The sequence below is a fragment of the Papio anubis genome, chromosome 9 (assembly GCF_008728515.1).
Source record: "Papio anubis isolate 15944 chromosome 9, Panubis1.0, whole genome shotgun sequence".
In the NCBI taxonomy this organism is placed as follows: domain Eukaryota; kingdom Metazoa; phylum Chordata; class Mammalia; order Primates; family Cercopithecidae; genus Papio; species Papio anubis.
The window spans coordinates 51,399,795-51,410,554 of record NC_044984.1 but is presented as its reverse complement, the minus strand read 5'-3'; positions in this window follow the sequence as shown (position 1 = coordinate 51,410,554).

The window sequence follows — 10,760 nt, the reverse complement described above, 5'->3', positions numbered from 1 at the left end:
AAATGAGGATCAGGTGCATGGTTGCATGGATTTGGGGTGTGCTTTATGAGGGGTGATGTATCTTGGGAGAAATAAAGTGGGCGGGCCGTTGTGCATCAGGTCAGTGGGGCTGATCTCACTTCTTCTACCTCCCTGTCCACGTTTTCTCCTGGAGATAATTCTGCTCTCTGAAGATGTTGGTAGGAAAGTTTCAAGTTAAGCAGCTGAGAAACAGGAACCAAATAGTGCTCCTGGGTGCATTGTCATGTTAGGTGGCCACTCAAGGGTCCAAGCCTCTTGTGCTAACAACTGGGGTGGGTGTGAGCAGGTGGAAGGAGCCTCAGCCCATGCCATTACCATGCCCATAGGCAATATGTTAATTCTGGGCCAGTCTGGTGTGAGTTGGAAATGGCTGGGACGTGGGGGACACATGCTCATGAAGATCCTGTGGGACGGGCAGCCATTTATGGCTACATAGGCCTCACGAGTCATCCCAGCAGCAGTGGCTGGAAGGTGGTGTCCTCAGTAGGGATCTGTGCAGAGGACAAATAAATCAGTTTTTTATTTGTCTTGAAAGCATGCACTTCCTTTGATTGTTTTGATGTTGAAAAAGTTGATAGTTTCACCCATATGCAGTGATTTGAATGTTCTTGTGAAGTTACACTTGGATACCAGACACATGAGATTGCAATCCCTCTCTGAGTCTGGGTTCCCGCCTTTGCTCAGGACCCAGAATCACTCCATCCAGAAATCCAGGTCACTGTGAGCCTCTCTAGGACTACAAGTCGAAGGCAGAAAAGAGTGAGCAGAATGATCTCCTCTAATGGAATTCTCTGCTGAAGGAGCAAAGTCCCAACAGGAAGTCTATCTTAGAGGCAAGGAAAGGGAATAGGGATGCAGAACTCCTAAGCTGCTGGTAGGAGGAATGGATGACTTACACAGTCCAGTGTCAGAAGTTTGCCACCACTTCTGAAGAGTACTTGCGTTCCTGAATTTTGGGTGGCCTTGGGGGGCAGTGGGAGGGAAGGGTGTGTCTTCCTGGATATCAGGGGATGGTGGCCTGAAGGTAGTTTGAGAGAGTTGGGACTATCCCTGCCTCTCCCATCCTTCTTGCCAGGTGAGGGTGGTGTTGTGCTCCCGAGGTCCTGGGTGGGCTTGGGTGACAGAGATAGATCCAAGGACAAAGTAGCAAGGTGACCTCTCAACAGCCATATTCCGACAGACAGGCCCCAGATCCCTCCCTGGGGGCAGCTGAAGCCTCCTCTCCCCTCCTCCTTGGCCTCTCTGTGGCAGCCCATGACTGACCTTCACTTCAAAGTCATTGCACTTTCCCTGTGCCATCACTCAGGTCCCCCACCATGTCCCATCACACCCACTACTCCAGTGACAGGGAGTGAGAGTCACTGCTAGACTCATCTTTCGTATTTTCTCTCCCTTTGTTGAGCCCCTGCTGTGTGCTGGACAGAAATTCCCTTATACCAGATGACCTGGTCCTCATCCTCAGTGTCTAGTTTTCAATGATGTCGCTTGAAGTGTGAGCTCAGCATAAAGCATTAGGGGAAGATTTTTAGATTCTGGGCTCAGCACAAATGGTAGATGAGGTAACTCCCCAGGTTTCTCATTTTTCTTTCTTCAGGGTAAAAGTCTAGGATACGGGGCCTCTAGGAAGCCCCATGTTGTTTATAAATCAGTGTTTGTGGCAAAGAAACAGATTACGGGGTCAGATGTTGCTGGGCCACTGAATTTAAAACACGCAATGAAACCTGGCACAGTGATTCATGCCCATAATTCTAGCACTTTGTAGGCTGAGGGGGGTGGATCACCTGAGCTCAGGAGTTAGGGACCAGCCTGGGCAACATGGTGAAACCTGATCTCTATTAAAAATACAAAAAATTAGCTGAGTGTGTTGGTGTATACTACTTGGGAGGCTGAGGTAGGTGGATCACTTGAGCCTGGAAGACAAAGCTCGCAGTGAGCTGAGATTGTGCCACTGTACTCTAACCTGGGTGATAGAGTGAGACCCCATCTCAAAAAAACAAAACAAAACAAAACAAAAAACAACGAACAAACACACAAACAAAACACACACACTGAGGAGCGGTTGGAGATAAATGGTGGAGTAGAAGGCTTCACGGATCTCTTCCCCACCTCACACCAGGACACCAAGTTAACAACTATCTCTGGCTGGGCGCAGTGGCTCACGACTGTAATCCCAGCACTTTGGGAGGCCAAAGCGGGTGGATCATCTGAGGTCAGGAGTTCAGGATTAGCCTGTCGACATGGTGAGAAACCTCGTCTCTACTAAAAGCCTACAAAAAATCGCTTTGGTGTGGTGGTGGGCACCTGTAACCCAGCTACTTGGGAGCTGAGGCAGGAGAATCGCTTGAACCGGGGCCCGGGTTGTTGCAGTGAGCCAAGATCGCACCATTGTACTCCAGCCTGGACAAGAGCAAAACTCCGTCTCAAAAAAAAAAACACAAACAAACAAAAACAAGCAAAACAACTATCTCTGCATCAAAAACATGTTCCTTGGAACCGGCAATCGGGTGAAGGCTGCTGGACAGCTATCATATTGCTGAGAAAAGGCATAGAAGAGATGAAAAAAAAATAAGTTTCTGTTGAATGCGAGGAACCTGCTGCTCCTCTGAGCCTGGGGGTGGAGGCATGGTGCTGAAGCCCTCCTCTAGGTACTCCCAGGAGAAGAACCCCAATGCAGGCACTGAGACAATTGCCTCCTCTGTTTGAAGCAGAAGAAACCCCAGGCAAACTCATTTGATGCCATCCATGGAGGGCATTCCAGCCAACCTAACACAGGAAAATCCATGATCCTGAAATCCTGACAGTACTTCAGCCTCCTTCAGAGGCTGTTTCTCCATATGTCTCCAAATAAACTTAAATGGCCAGTCAGGCATAAAACTGCAACTCTGGGGAAGGCTGTAGTGCCTGGGGAATCTCTGATCTGTAGCAGAACTGACTTGAGGTGCCACATGAAGCTTGCCAGGGATTCTATATTCTCAGTCAACTTGAAAGAGGAAATTCTGAAGCCTGGGGACTGCCCCTCATAGGCTGGGGAGAGGTACAGTAGTGGGCCCAAGAGGCTTTGGATTGGGGACAGGTGACCTCACAGGGCTGAAGCTGCGAGGCACTTGGGAATATTCAGGCATCTCCTGACTGAAAGACTTGCAGCAGGGGTTCCGGGGCCTTTCTTCCACTTGAGGAGGAGGAAGAGTGGGGAAGGATTTCCATAATCCTCTGAATTACCAGCTCAATAAGCAGATGGGCAATGATCAGAGTGGAGGCCCCACTTTCAATCCTAAACCCACTTCGGCGTTTCCTGGAACGTTACTGGGCAGGAGGCCAGCCAGTGCTTTCAAGAAAGGACTGATGCAGCAGCATTAGCACCCACCACCATCAGGAAAGAATACTTGTTCAAATAACCAACATTTGAAGACTAGGTGCCATCCAGGGGCATGGAGTGACCTCAGAACTTGCATTAGACTAAGTTAGGACATTCCAGCTCTTCAAAATTAGCTATGAGAAAACCCCTCATTTAGAGAATAATTCAGAAGAAAAAATATCAGACTTGTCTGCGATTCATTGCAAACCCTGATCTGAGTGGAACCTAAACCTGAACTATTATGCTTTGGTTGTGATTCAGGAACATGCCAGATAGCTACAGAACCCAGCCCTGGTGAAGCCAGGGGCCACTAATGTGATCGGTGTGTCCCAGGCTGAGGCGTGCCCTACAGAATGGCAAAGACTTTGGGCACTGAGGGAATCTGAATGAAGTCTAGCAGTGCTCATGGCCTGGGATTGGTGGTGACTGGGTCCAGGCTCCTCCTATGCTGACAGGAAGAGGTGGAAGGATTTGTTGGGTGGTGTGAGTGCAATAAACTTATAAATAAAATTAGAATACCGGGTGCATTCTAAGGTTTTGACTCTGTGCATGATTTCCCTACACTTGGAACCACACAGGAACTGGGGAACTCACTGCTCCAACCAGAGGACCCCAGTAACCCTCATCTTTTGCTTTTCTGCAGATTTGTGAATCACTGGGCCTTGATGACTAGGCGTGGCAGGGACTGGTTGTTGTGGTTGAGACCAACTGTAAGGTGGCTGCAGTGTGTGATCATAGTGAATTGGTGTCACATGGGTGCTTGTGTCACTCTACTTTGAGCTTTAGATATCTGGGAACAAACACCTTTGGGGTACTCTGTATATATGGAAGAAAGTAAGGGAAGACAAGAGTCTCTGCATGATAATCCAGAGAAGTCTCTCAGATCTTGTCCCAAACATCAGGGTGGTACCTCTACGAGGTTCTGCAAGAACCATAGCATTACTGGGTGTGGGGTGCCCCCTAGAGCAGATACAGCTTAGATCACAACACTCAAGTCTTTCCAAATATCTGGTAAGCCTTACAAGGATGGCTAACAAATAAGCCCAGAGAGTGAAGACTACAATAAATACATAACTCTTCAATGCCGGGCCACCAAAGAACATCACTATGCTGCTTTTGAGGAGAAGCTAGAGTAAATAAAGGACCAGGGACCAATCCTGGAGAAACAGATATGTGACCTTTCAAACAGAAAATTTTAAATAGTTGTGTTGAGGAAACACAAGGAAATTCAAGGTAATATAGAGAAGAAATTTAGAATTCTATCAGAAAAAATTAACAGAGAGATTGAAATAATTAGAAAGAATCATGCAGAAATTCTGGAGCTGAAAAATCCAATTGGCATACTCCAAAATGCATCAGAATTCCCTTAACAGCAGAATTGATAAAGCAGAAGAAAGAATTAGTGAACTTGAAGACAGGCCAGTTGAAAAAACATAGAGGAGATAAAAGAAAAAAATAATAAAAGGCAATGAAGCATGCCTTCAGGATCTAGAAAATAGACTTAAAAGGGCAATTCTAAGAGTTATTGGCCTTAACGAGGAGGTAGAGAAAGAGAATAGGGGTAGAAAGTTTATTCAAAGGGATAATAACAGAGGACTTCCCAAACCTAGAGAAACATATCAATATGCAAGTACAGGAAGGTAATAGAACACCAAGCAGATTTAACCCAAAGAAGATAATAATCAGACTCCCAAAGGCCAAGGGTAGAGATGGGACCCTAAAAGCAGCATGGTGGCCCTCTTCTCATAGTTCTGCGAGGCAGTGCCCCAGCACCCTATATTTCCCTTCCACACTATCCTAGCAGAGGTTCTCCATTAGAGACTCACCCGTGCAGCAAACTTCTGCCTGGACATCCAGGCATTTGCATACATGCTCTGAAATCTAGCCAGAGGTTCCCAAACCCCAATTTTTAAAAATTATACTTTATGTTCTAGGGTACATGTGCACAATGTACAGGTTTGTTACATTTGTATACATGTGCCATGTTAGTATCCTGTACCCATTAACTCATCATTTACATTGGGTTATCTCCTAATGCTATCCCTCCCCCTTCCCCCCACCCCAAAACTGGCCCTGGTGTGTGATATTCCCCTTCCTGTGTCCAAGTGATCTCATTGTTCAATTCCCACCTATGAGTGAGAACATGCAGTGTTTGGTTTTCTGTTCTTACGATAGTTTGCTGAGAAGGATGGTTTCCAGCTGCATCCATGTCCCTATAAAGGATATGAACTCATCCTTTTTTATGGCTGCATAGTATTCCATGGTGTATATGTGCCACATTTTCTTAATCCAGTCTGTCATTGATGGACATTTGCCAAACCTTAATTCTTCACTTCTGTGCACTGGCAGGCTCAACACCATGTGGAAGCTGCCAAGGCTTGAGGTTTGCACCCTCTGAAGCCATGGCCCAAACTCTACATTGGCCGATTTCAGCCATGGCTGGAGCAACTGGAATGCAGGGCACCAAGTCCCCAAGCTGCATACAGCACGGGGACCCTGGGCCTGGCCCATGAGACCATTTTTTCCTCCTACGCCTCCTGGCCTATGATGGGAGGGACTTCCGTGAAGACCTCTGACATGCCCTGAAGACAATTTGCCCCTTGTCTTGGGAATTAACATTTGGCTTCTTGTTCCTTATGCAAATTTCTGTAGCCAGCTTGGATTTCTCCTCAGAAAATGAGATTTTCTTTTCTGTTGCATTGTCAGGCTGCACATTTTCTGAACTTTTATCATCTTTTTTGCTTTTAAAACTGAATGCCTTTAACAGGACCCAAATCACCTCTTGAATGCTTTGCTGCTTAGAAATTTCTTCTGCCAGATACCCTAAATCATCTCTCTCAAGTTCAGAGTTCCACAGATCTCTAGGGCAGGGGCAAAATGCCGCCAGTCTCTTTGCTAAAATGTAATGAATCACTTTCCTCCTGTTCCAAACAATCTAAACAAGTTCCTCATCTCCATCGGAGAGAACCTCAGCCTGGATTTCATTGTCCATGTCCTTATCAGCATTTTGATCAAAGCAATTCAACAAGTCTCTAGAAAGTACCAAACTTTCCCACATTTTCTTGTCTTCTTCTGAGCCCTCCAAACTGTTACAACCTCTTCCTGTTTCCCAGTTCCAAAGTGGCTTCCTACATTTTGGGTGGCCTTAGAGAACAGTGGCAGGAAAAAGCAGGCACCTTCCCTCAGGAGACCAGGATGAGGCATGACCTGAGGAATTGGTTGAAGAGGAAGGTGCCTGCCTCTCCCAGCCATTCTTGCCACCGAGATAAGGAGCAATTGTTTTCTTTCTATGGATGTTGGAATATCCTCAGGTCACAGAAATAGACCTAAGGATGAGCCAGCAAGGAGATGTCAGTAGGCACTGACAGGCCCCATGTCCCTTCTCTGGGGTAACTGAGGCCTCTGCCCCTCACCTGTGCCTTCTGTGGCCCTCAGTGACTGGCCCTCACTTAAAGTCATTGCACTTTCCCTGTGCCATCTCTCAGGTCCTCCACCATATCCCAACACACCAACTCCTCCAGTGGCAGGGATGAAAGTCACTTCTGGGCTCATCTTTTACTTTATGCTACCCTTTGTTGAGTCCCTGCTGTGTGCTGGACAGAAATTTCCTTGAATTGCCATTGTTTCCAGGGACCCCAGCTGTCAATGTCTTCAGTGTTCTGATGATCTTGCAAGTGTGCACTCAACACAGGAAGCATTAGGAGAGAGAATTTACAGATTCTAGTCTCCGTATAATTTTATTTTGTAGAATTTTGCCAGGCATATCAGTTTTCTTCTTCAGGATGAAAATCCAGCATATAAGAACCTTTAAAGGGAACCCTATATTGAACAAATTAGTGTTAATTGTAAAAACTAGAAGTGAGTCAGATATTTACAGAGCCATTTGATATAGGGCTGTCTGTAATGAGCGTTGGTGTCCGGGCATGGTGTTGAAGAGAGATATACAGGGAACACTGGGTCTCTGACCCCAATGGAAACATGATGGCATGACTCCGTCTTGGGCCTTTGGGCATGGGGCACTCTGGGTTAATGCTTTACTTGGTCTGAAACGGGCATGTACAGGTTGACCACCGGTTATGATTACAGAATGTGTGTGGCTGTACAGGACATAGTTCCCTGGCCTGTGTGGAATATCCAGGTGTCTTCCTGGAGTGCCCTTCTTTGCCAAGATAACATTAATGAGAACAGTTTCCTTAAAGGACTAATGGTCATTGATAACATCAATAGCCCCTATCGTTAGTTAGCACCTCTGCACAATTCTAAGTTTAATCATAGCTCCTGCTGGTTGCTAGTGCCCAGTCTTAAGGAAGGCACTAACCCATAACAAAGGCCAGCACCTCCTCCTCCTGCTTTCTGAGGATGCCCTACTCTCTAACAGAGTAGTTTCAATAACTTATGTGCTCTGTGACTGTAGTGTTCCTATGTGAGATCCAAGAACCTGCTCCTGGGGTCTGGATCAGCACCGTCTTTTCTGACAACAATACAAATATGACCAGGGAGGGTCCTCAGGAGGCTCCAAGTCCCTCAATGCTCTTGTGCCAGATCAATCAAGGTCAAGCTATGTTGTCTCCCCCAAAGCAAAGCAAAAGCTTGATATTTAATCTGAAGCCTCCATAGTGTGGAAGCTTTGATTATTTTACCCTCTTGACGTACGCGCCTGTGCTGAACACGCATACACAAAGAGGCTGACTGCGCAAAACAAAGATGAATAAATGATTGCTGATTTAATTCATCACTCACTGGGTAGGTGTGCAGGAGGTGTGACTCACTTGGGGTCACTCTCCTGAGAGAGAGCAGATCATAGTGAGGCTAAACCTTGGCCTATAAGGCTCCCCTAAAGAAGGTGAAGCTGCACCGAAACTGGACCCATGGCCCACATCATCTCCTGTGAGCCATAGGTGGAGCATTGACACCACAGAGCAATAATGGCCATGAAAAGTCTAGTGAAAACAGTCAGGCCCTAGCTTCACAAGCCCTTAGCAAAATAAGGGTCTCTCCTTTACTCCTCCTTCAGGCCTCTTTCCTCAGACAGGGAGCCAGGTCCAGTCCTGAGGACCACAATGCAGGACTGAGACCCCAATCCCCACAGAGGCCAGGGGAGCCACAGAAGCTGCCTCACTCCTTCTCTTTGCTGTCCTGGTCCTCTCTCAGGAGCATGGGGTCTTTGAGTCCCAACATCAAAGTCTTTTCCTTGGCCTGATCTTGGCCTTACCACCATTGCACCATAGGGGACATAGGGTCTTATGTTTGAGCTGCCCAGTTCTCCTTGTTTGGTGCCCTGCAATAAATAGCTCACTTTCCCTTGCCGCTATCCCGATGTCAGTGTTTGGCTTTGCTGTGCAGGGCGAGAGAACCTCGGTGCAGTTCCAAGACACCCTGATGCTGCCCTAGTAACCCTGGATGATTCAGACTTAAGCCTCAGTCACTCATTTTGGTTGTCGAAGGACTTAGGTAGCGGGGAAGAAATCTGCAAGCCAGAGGCAAATCTGAGGGATTTCACATTCGGGGTGAGGGAGTGTCTCCCAGACGCCTCTTCCCTCTGAATGCCTCCTGGGACTTCAGGATTGCTCCCAACCCCGTGTCTGGGGAGCAGCTGTCACCCCAGGCAAGGGTCCTGTTACTCTCAGGAGGGTAGGTGGAGCAGTGGGTGTGAAGGTTGGGAAATGTCCCTGTGCATGGCCCTTGACAACATACAGTTGAAGGAAACCCTGGTCACTGAGAAGATTCTGGATGTGGGCACTGGCAGGGGAGGGCAGAGGGCAGTGCAGACAGCACCCAGGGCTGGGCACAGGGCATATCTGGAGGTGAGTGGGTGAGCCCTGGGACTCTTGCGTGTGGAAGTCCTTCCATTTCCCCTCCCAGTATCCCTGGATGTTTCCTTCCCATGGGTTCCAAGTCTCCATTCCCTTCTTTCCACTTTCTTTACCCTAGATGTCGGACTCCCCCCATGGGATCCTGCACTCCTCTGGCCCAGAAAACTATTATGGCAGGAGAAGATTTCTTCCTGTCCACTCTTTCGGCTTCTCCTTCTCATCCTAGAGAGCCTGACCATGACCCAGTTTTCTGAGGAGTGATTGAGTCTGGTTGCTGAGCAGGATGAGGAAACTCAGGCTCAGAGAGGGATTTCCACCTAACGTGCCTGGAAAGCATGTGTAGCTTCCCAATAAGGTCTTTCTGTGTTCAGGAGACCATGGACCAGGAGTGTCAGTATAGCAGCTTTGTAGAGACAGTTCAGACCCTTGTACTTAGAGCAGAGGGGTATGTTTGCCATGGAGAGTGTGTGCAGGTAGCTGTGTGTGAGCCTGTGTGAATACACATGTTTGTACCCACATAAACATCTGTGTGGTCACAGAAAGAAATTTGCAGACTAGGGAAGCATTGCTGAGTCATAATAGTTTCCTACTGGGCAGGACTTGGTGTTTGCAATTGCAGGCATGACTATTTGCAAAGGCAGTTCAAATAGTAGAGAGATGAAACCAGGTTTTAAAAAATGTTGCAGAAAAGACAAAGCAGGTGAGGAAAGCGTGAGGCCCCTTTCGCTGAAAATGCCTGAGGGCTTCCCTGCCTACCTGCCTCCTGAGTTCTCTAAATCCTCCCACCAAACACAGAGGCCAGACTCTATCGTTCCCAGCCTACTCCAAGCCATGTGGTTTCACCTGGCGGCCCTCCTGGGCCCATACGCCCCTGCACTGGTGCTGTGGAGAGTGGTGTGCAGCCAGCCAGGCAAGTATGTCATGACAAATCAGCTGCTTCAGGAACCTGCTGGCCAGACAGCTGATGCACATAGCTTGTGGAGCTGCGTGTGAGGACAGAGAAGGGGGCTGCCATGGCCAGGTTTCAGACACAGGCCAGATGGTGACTAGCGGGATATCACTCACATGAGAGACAGCTGCCTAGTGGGCGGCGAGCTGCAGGGGGGACAGAGGCACCCACCTCAATCCCTTCCTCGCCTGCCGTTTCTCTCTGTGCAATGTAATTTGTCTGCTGGCACCCGTGAAACATTCCTGCGACTTGCCAGCTGTTTCTTACTGCAGCAGTCCTAGAGTGCCGGCCAGCCCAGGTTGGGAGAGCCCAGCCTGGGTGCTGTGGTTTCCGCCTCTGGAGAATGTGGGGTCTCTGGACAAAGGGCATGGCATTCACGATGGGGCCAAGGTGATCCAGGCTTCATTCTCAGCATTCTCTCACGGGTTCCTTCACACCATGATGACATCCACTGATTTGACGGATTTGAGTACTGACAACATCTGTCACCAGGGACATGATTGTCGCATGTAACAAGAGGATGGGATGGACAGATAGGAGGGGCATAATTGATTGGAGAATGGAGGTAGCAGGATGGGTTGTCGATTTCACCGAGCCTAGCCCTCTCACGATTTCAAAGCAA